The 9,257-nt window shown below is 33.9% G+C and overlaps 1 long non-coding RNA gene across 1 annotated transcript in view; it reads right to left on the reverse strand.

The window, feature by feature from the left end:
* LOC110267935 overlaps positions 1 to 8,362 on the reverse strand; it is a 20,376-nt gene extending 12,014 nt beyond the window's left edge. Inside the window, exon 1 of the long non-coding RNA XR_002355916.1 lies at positions 8,282 to 8,362. This is a non-coding gene — a long non-coding RNA (uncharacterized LOC110267935). The remainder of the gene's footprint in view (positions 1 to 8,281) is intronic.

A 9,257-nucleotide genomic window follows, 5' to 3' on the forward strand; every position in this document is an offset into this window, starting at 1 on the left:
AGCTTCATGATTGCACCAAGAAACTTGGTTGCTTGCTCTTCAGTAACATCCTCATTCTCTTCAGAAGAGGAACACTCATCAGAGCTCATGAATGGCATAAGGAGGTTCAATGGAATCTCTATGGTCTCTAGATGAGTCTCAGATTCCTTAGGTTCCTCAGAGGGAAGCTCCTTATTGATCACTGGACGTCCCAGGAGGTCTTCCTCCTTGGGATTCACGTCCTCCTCTCCCTCTTTGGGTTCGGCCATTTTGGTAATATCAATGGCCTTGCACTCTCCTTTTGGATTCTCTTCTGTATTGCTTGGGAGAGTACTAGGAGGGATTTCAGTGATCCTTTTACCCAGCTGGCCTACTTGTGCTTCCAAATTTCTAATGGAAGACCTTGTTTCATTCATGAAACTCACAGTGGCCTTAGATAGATCAGAGATTAAGTTTGCTAAATTAGAAGTATTTTGTTCAGAGTTCTCTGTCTGTTGCTGAGTGGATGATGGAAAAGGCTTGCTATTGCTAAACCTGATTCTTCCACCATTATTAAAGCCTTCTTGAGGCTTTCAGGCTGTCTTTGGGTTGAGAGTCCAACCACACTCTAGCTCTGTCTCTTACAGCAAAGGGAAAAAGCATGAGCCTGTAGACTTCAGGATCTACTCCATTAGTCTTAACAGTATCACAGATCTGCAAGAATTCAGTTAAGAACTGAAAAGGATCTTCATATGGAAGTCCATGAAACTTGCAGTTCTGCTGCGTCAGAGAAACTAGCTGAGGTTTCAGCTCAAAGTTGTTTGCTCCAATGGCAGGAATGGAGATGCTTCTTCCATGTAAATTGGAATTAGGTGCAGTAAAGTCACCAAGCATCCTCTTGCATTATTATTATTTTCGGCTGCCATCTCCTCTTCCTGTTCGAAAATTACTGACAAGTGCTTGCTGGATAGTTGTAATTTAGCTTTTAGTTTCCTCTTCAGAGTCCTTTCAGGTTCTGGATCTGCTTCAACAAGAGTATTCTTATCCTTGCTCCTGCTCATATGAAAAAGAGGGACAGAAAAATAATAATAATAGGGGTCCTTTTTACCACAGTATAGAGGTCCCTGTGTGAGTAGATGAATAAATAAATAGAAGGAGATGAGAGAGGAAGAGGATTTTCGAAAATAATTTTTGAAAAAGAGTTAGTGATTTTCGAAAATAGTTTTTGAAAAAGGTTAGTAATTTTTTTGAAAATTAAAATCAAAAATTAAAATAATTAGTTAATTAAAAAGAATTTTTCAAAAAGAGGGAAGATATTTTCGAAAATTAGAGAGAGAGAGAGAGTTAGTTAGGTAGTTTTGAAAAAGATAAGAAACAAACAAAAAGTTAGTTAGTTAGTTGAAATAAATTTTGAAAAGATAAGAAGTTAGGAAGTTAGAAAAGATATTTTGCAATCACTTTTTTGAAAAAGGTAAGATAAGAAGATATTTTTGAAAAGATATGATTGAAAGTAGTTTTTGAAAAAGATTTTATTTTTAAAATCACAATTAATGACTTGATTCACAAGAAATCACAAGATATGATTCTAGAACTTAAAGTTTGAATCTTTCTTAACAAGCAGGTAACAAACTTGAAATTTTTGAATCAAAACATTAATTGATGATGTTATTTTCAAAAATTATGAGATAAAAAAGAAGATTTTTGAAAAACATTTTTGGAATTTTCAAAAATAACTAAGAAAAATGAAAAAAGATTTGATTTTTGAAAAAGATTTTGAAAAAAGATAAGATTTTTAAATTGAAAATTTGATTTGACTCATGAAAACACTAGATTTTAAAATTTTTTGAAAAAGTCAAATCTAATTTTCGAATTTTATGAGAGAAAAAAGGGAAGATTGAATAACACACAAACTCATAGTAAAGTCCAGAAATGTGAATTTAACATAAAAACTAATGAAAACATCCCTAAAAGTAACTAGATTCTACTAAAAACATACTAAAAACAATGCCAAAAAGCGTATAAATTATCCGCTCATCAGTTACCAACCTGAAACTACACTGGCACTGTTATTAATAATATCAAACATGTAATCGATTTCATTCTTGAAGGTAAACTCGCCCAAGTTCAAGGGGATGCTGTGGCAACCGAGGCGAACAACTGGTTTTGGAGAATAGAGAAGTCGTTGAGGGCGCAACAGGTACCCGAAGTACAGTTTGTTGAGTTCGCAACATATATGTTGGAAGGAAAGGCTGAGCATTGATGGCATGGAGTGCAGAAGTTGTGGCGGCAAGACACGAGGGAGATTCTTTGGGAAGATTTCAAGGAGGAGTTTTAAGAAATACTTTTCGAAGTCTGTTCACGAAGCTAAGGAGATGGAGTTGATGCAACTGAGTCGTTACATCTCTTATTCAGCTTGAACTTGTTTTGGCCTAAGACACCATCTTTTCAATTATTTCTATCGAAGTTCTTTATATTTTGTTCATTTTGGAGGACAAAAATTTTTGTAAGTGGGGTAGGATGTAAGACTCCAAACTTTTGAAAATTAAAAATATGAGCTTTTGAGATTTTGAAAAATGTTTTATGAATAACAAGGAAAATAATTTGGAATATAGACTCGAGCACTATCTTAAAGGTTTTGGCCTAAGATAGGGCCAAAAGATAAAAAATACAAATCGGGCCCAAGGCCCAAAACCCAAGGCTTATAAGTCTTTCACTCATCATATTTCAGCACATTACCCGTTTTTTATAGAGAGAGAAGCTGAAAAAGAGAAGAGAGAACTGAGAGGAAATGCCCTAAATGTTACTATTCACACTCACACAAAAATCCACATAACTTTCAATCCGCAACTCCGATTGACGACCTGTTTATGGCTACGCGTTCGTCTCGACTCCCTTTTCGTTTTTATCTAAACATTGTGGTAAGAAACTTCGAAATCCTTGCCTCATTTTCTATTTCTTCACTAAAAAAGTATTTTTGTTAGTTTGGTGTTGAGATTTTGTGATTTTGATGTTTAAGGAAAGCTTAACCTAGAGTTTTAGCGGGGTTTCGACCTATGAACACATGGTACAAGATAAGGAAATTCTTTCTCTTTGATTATCCCCATTTTGAGTGAAAAACCTAGCATAAATGTTTGGATAATTGATGCAATTAGATGATTTGGAGTGGCTTAGGTACTTGATTTATTTTGGTGTGTGTTGGATGCTTGGGTTGATTGTGGAGCACTTAGTGGAGGCTCGGTGCTGTTGGTTGAGGCGTGATTTCAATTGGAGAGGGAATTCAAGGGTCGGGAACCGCCGTCAACAATGTAGGAGTTTTTCTTAAAATCGTTTTTATTATCGAGAACTGTTATAAATCGATATCGATATAAAAATTATATTTTGGTGATTATGTGAGTCTCATAAATTAGTATGTTTGATTTTTGTGGTGATTAATTAATTGGGTGGTAGCTTGAATTATGAAATGGATATATGTATGTGTATGTGTGCATAATTGTAATGATGTGGTTTAATTGCCTATTATTATTGATGTAAAAGTTTGGACCTACGACCGTGATAGGGTGAGATATCCCCTATTTGGTAAGTCATGGTAAGTGGTGTATTTATCATGAGTGATATGTTGTGGAATAATGAGAATTGGTGGTATGAATTAATTGTCGGATTGGCTATTGGTGGGATAATGTTGGAAAAAGAATGATTATATGTAATTGGGTTAATTAGGTATTTGATGGGTTGAATTTGGTTGTTTGGAGTTTTGAATGGCGAGGGAATGAATCTGAAGTGGTACTTATGGAAAGTTGATGTTTAGAAAACAGTTATGAAATGGTTTGAAACTGAATTGAATTGAGTTTTGGTAATTGGGTGAATTTGGTAAAAATAAGATTTTGACCAACTACGACAGGCCATAACTTAGTGCTTGGAGTTTAAAATTCAATGAAATTTATCTTAAATTAAAGCTAGTGGAAAGATCTTTAAAACGGTTTAAGAATGAAGGAAAACGGAATTTTGTAGCAAAAGTTATTGATATTTGAAAATGGGGGTGAAAAACTGAATTATGCATAATTGCATAATTTTTGGCACAACTGAATCTTGAGCACTATCCCTGGTTGTGAGGTGTGACAGGGCACTCTCCCTGCAAGATATGTATCGGGTATTCACCCTGCAAGGTGTACAAGATACTCACCCTACGAGGTGTGGCAGGGCCCTCTCCCTGCAAGATATGTATAGGGTATTCACCCTACGAGGTGTACATGACACTCTCCCTCCGAGTTTGGCTTGTGATAAGTCCAGAGATACTTTCTCTCTTAGAGATGTGCAACAGAGAGACAATATCTGGGCTAACTATCAGATGTGTCAGGTTCTGGCACTGTGACTGACAAGTGAGCTCATGGCCAGCAGGATAGGCATACATCATACTGCATCTTTTTTCCATTGTTTGGGTGTACTTTATTGTCTTTAGTTTGCCTATGTGAATATATCTATTTAACTGCTAATTGCCATATTTGCTGTAATTGCTCTTGATTGTGTCTGAATTTCATTACTTGTGATTGTGACTGGATGGTTCGGATTGTGGTGGTTGAGTGTTGATTGTTTTGTTTTGGCCGGAGGCCGTGATTTAGTTTTGTTTGGTCCGGAAGCCGTGATTTGATTATATATTGGGCCAGAGGCAATGATTTGATTTTGTTTAGACTGGAGGCCGTGATTGGTGTAAGTTATATGTCTCGGTAATTTTTGGTGAAATATGATATGTATTTTGTCTTGTGATGTTGTGATTGATGATTTTGGCTTTGAACGGATAGTCACATGAATTTCAAATGAAGATTTTGGTTTGGTAAATTGATGAATAAAGATTGGACGGATTTAAGAATGAAATAAATTAAGTTAGAGAAAAGAGATTCATAAGACGAGCAATGATCACCGCTGTTAAACGAATTTTGATTATTATATGTATATCCTTCTATAACAATTCTTAAACTCCTCTGGTGAGACCGTGTGGTTAGGTTCTCACCCCCTACAGCCTTATCCTTTTTCAGGAAACAGACGAGGAAACCGATGAAGATTCTACTGAGTTTTTAATCGTGCTTTTGTTTGATGTATTATCTTACCTATTGTCTTCTCTCACCATTATTATTATTATTATTATTATTATTAAAGTTGGGTTATAAAGTACTACGGTACTTTATCAACCTCGTTTCTTATGAAGTATGTTTACACAATTTTAGACATCTAAATATTCTTTACTAGCCGTGTAAACATTTTATGATTTTTTTTCTCGAAAATTATTTTATTAAAAAAATTATTACAAAGAATCATTAGGAAGATTTAATTATTAAAAAAAATTTTAATATTAAAATTATTTAGAATGACTAATTTTATAATATTTAAAGAAAAGGACCAAATATTTTTTGTGAAGAGACAAATATATCCTTAGATTATTTTCTCATTTATTTCTTTTTTTGTAAACATATGTTTTTTAATTATCTATCATACTCAAATCCTGATTCTTCATCTATAACTCATAAAGATATTTGTTGCTACCAATCACAAAATGTAAGACCTGGGAGTACCTGGGAGTATACTAATGTCTTACTATTATCATATATAGAGTAGTCAACAATGAGCATTAAACAAATCATTCAAAACTTATGGAATTTGTCTCGAGAGATCTCTTTCTTCAATTATTCAAGACTTAGCCCTTGAATCAAATATAATAATTGATGCTGATCTAATTGGTCTCTTGCATGAAATATTTGTATACCTTTGTGATAGACACCTAGCTCCTGGCAGGTAAGTTGATTTTTTAATGCTGCATTTGGTATACCCTTGCAAAAATATTACTATTGAATAATATGTTTCTTTCACACTCGTTTTTAGATTTTAATGTCTCTGCCCTCTATTACCCCTCAGGACTTGCTTGCTTTCGAGGAATCTATAATGCCTTACTATTTTGTTTTTTAGAGTAGTCAACAATTAGCAGTAATTAGACAATATTAGTATTTCTTTTTTCTTGTAATCCATATTCTCATTATTGGTTATTTATTGTTTTATATTTTTGCATAGACATGGAATCTACTGTTCGTTGACAAATTTTTTGTTATTTTCACGTTGGAGGTAATATTGAAGTTGTACCAAACCAGAAAATTATTTATCATGGAGGAAAAATCATAGGAGAGGTAATTGAAGAAGGATGTACGCGTTCAAATTCAATGCGTAAGATATGGCTTCGAACCAAGGAAAATATGCAGACTAAACGCGTTACCTACACACGCAAGTTTAACCAATCTCAACTCATAGATCTCATTGATACTGATAGTGTTAACCAATTGATCACATTCAATGATGATACAACTCATGTATACATCATGGAGGTAGAAAAGACTAACCATGATAGTACACCTCATGAGGACAATGATGACAATGTTCATAACAGGTATGTATTCCAACTGTGTTATCTTTTTATAAATTTTATTATATTAGTGATTAGTGAATTGTTATAAAAGTAATTTAATTTTTTTTATGATTAGTACACTATCAAGTAATTCAACTCAAGGAGTCGACGTCGTTGCTAATATTAATGGTCAAAATCCATTGACACCAATTCTATGTACAACCCAACTTGTCCCTACACCCCAGATTATCAATCGCTCTGCTAAGTGGAATGATCTTATAAAGGAAGAAGGACGGTTTTTTTAAAATGCAAGTAAGCTGAGAAAAGCATTGTTTGAATATGGTATTGCTCATAAGTTTACATACAAGTTCTTAAAAAATAGTGCAGGTGAAATAATTTGTGTCTGCAAGGTTGAAGGTTGTCCATGAAAATTGTCAGCTTATGCTATGGAAAAAAATACTTTGTTCCTCGTGGTGAGACATTTTATCAAGAATCATAAGCACTCAGCTCAAGATGTATTGGAGAGTACTCACTCTTTCAGGTCTAATTTGGGGTCTTCAATTATTGTCGATAAGTTGATATTAACTCCTGACAAGTTGCCTAATGACATACAAAATGACATTTTCAAAGAATACGGATTTTCACTAACATATCACCAAGCTTGGGCAGCAAAAGATAAAGCATTAGCTGAAATTAATGGCATACCTAAAGATTCATATATGCTAATTCCTTGGATATGTAATCATTTAGTGGAAATTGATCCACAAATAGTTGCAGAATGGACATGCTCTCCTGGTTATCAATTTGAAAAGCTTTTTATTGCATATGGGTGTTGTGTGATAGGTTTTCTTCATGGAGCAAGGCCTATATTATTTATTGATGGTTGCCACTTAAGTGGTCCATACAAGGGAACTCTTCTAGCTGCCTCTACATGCGATGTAAATAATGACTTATTTTCAATTGCGTATGCAATTGTTAGTGCTGAAAATAATGAGAATTGGCTTTGGTTCCTATCTAATTTGAAAGAACTAACTGGGTCAATTCCAGTTACGTTAATATCTAATAGGCATCCGATCCATCAATTATTGCAGCTGTGGAGCAAGTATATGACAGGGATAGACATGCATATTGTTATTGACATGTGAAAGAAAATTTTTGTGCAGAAACTAAAATGTTATAGAGGGGAATACGCTGTGAAGTAAAAGAAGATGCAAAAAAGCTACTAGATGCAATTTGTTATACCCGTTTTGGCACAGAGTTTACAGAGGCTGTGGAACAACTTCGTGCATTTTCACCAGAACTTACAAATTGGTTAGAGACTAAAGGAGATATTAACAAATGGGCAAAGTCTCAATTCCCTCATCGACGATGGGACCTCATAACTACCAATGTAGCTGAATCATTTAATTCATGGATAAGAAAAAGAGAGGACTCATAGTATTGTGCTTTAATAATGGAGAAGAGACAAACTTGCAAATCTGTTATATACTGCAAAGTTAGAGATGACTAAATGGAAGAATGAAGTTGGACCAAAGATTGATAAAATATTGATGGAGCATGTAGCTAGAAGTGAGTTTCTTAAAGTAGTGACATATGGAGATCATAATGTTATCGTTAGAGGGTCAAATGTTGATGTATATGTGAATCTAATACGCAAAGAATGTACATGTCTTGAATGGCAAATGACTGGAATTCCATGTCCACATGCTTGTGCTGCAATCAAATTATTACATGGCAACATCTACACCTATATAGAGGAGTGCTATCTGAAAAGTTCACAACAAAAGATTTATGCGAGCAGTATGATCCTAATTGAAACTCGTGACATGCCTGATGTCAACAACCTGACCCTAACAGACTAGGAGAATAATATTTTTCTTATGTCACCTACAACAACTCGTCCTCCAGGAAGACCATGCAAGAAGTGCCGAGAGTCACAATTTCAAGATGTGCGTGTTTACAAATGTAGCCGATCTGATCAGAGTGGTCATAATCGTTCTAAATGTAGAAATCCTAATCCAAAAAGAATATGAGTTTTTTTTAGATAGTTCTAACTTTATAGATTGTCACATTTAGAATTGCAATGTTGGTTTTCTTAAGTTATGCATATTAGATGATTTTACTGAGTTTCTTAATTGTATTTGTGAAAGTCTGCACTTAAAATTTATAGTTTTACTTTGATTTTTAATTAAATTTGTGTAATCTTACACTTGAATTTTTTAGTTTTACATTGATTTTAATAGCGTTTGTGCAAATATGCACTTGAATTATGCAACAGGTTTGGCTTTAGTTCTATTGTGCAATTCTACAATCAAATGACAAAATTCTATAATTTTGCATTAAAGTTGTTGCACTTAGTAAATAAAAATCTGCAATTATGCATTAATTTTATGATTTTGCACTAATGTTCTGTAATTTTCTGCACAAACTCTGCAATTTTACACTAAAATTGTGTAACTCTTCTCATAGTTAAACAAAAGAATCTTAGAAAAAGAAACACTTTCTATAAAATTTCTAATTGATATTTTCATTACAAGTCAAAGATCCAATGAATAATTGTGCTTCCATACCAGTCTTCCAATAAAATTAGACCACTCTAATGTTTTCATACCAATATTCCTTATGCTTCATTGTTCAAGTACACTGTAAACAACAACAATCATTAAATACAAAGACATTGCAAAAAATGTAACTGAAAGATTGATCAAAACCAGAACAATCTTCTTCTAACATTCCATCATGATCTAACAATGCATTCTTATTCTTTGTCTAACTGAAGTCCCAAATACTTTATTGCTCCAACAGTTGTCATCTTCCATGTATTCTTAAAGATTGGGATCAAGCTATTGCCACTACAACACACACTGAATATGATGCACAAAGGAACCAATAGTTGGTAAAAACCTTGCTCTAG

Source organism: Arachis ipaensis, chromosome B02 (assembly GCF_000816755.2).
Source record: "Arachis ipaensis cultivar K30076 chromosome B02, Araip1.1, whole genome shotgun sequence".
In the NCBI taxonomy this organism is placed as follows: domain Eukaryota; kingdom Viridiplantae; phylum Streptophyta; class Magnoliopsida; order Fabales; family Fabaceae; genus Arachis; species Arachis ipaensis.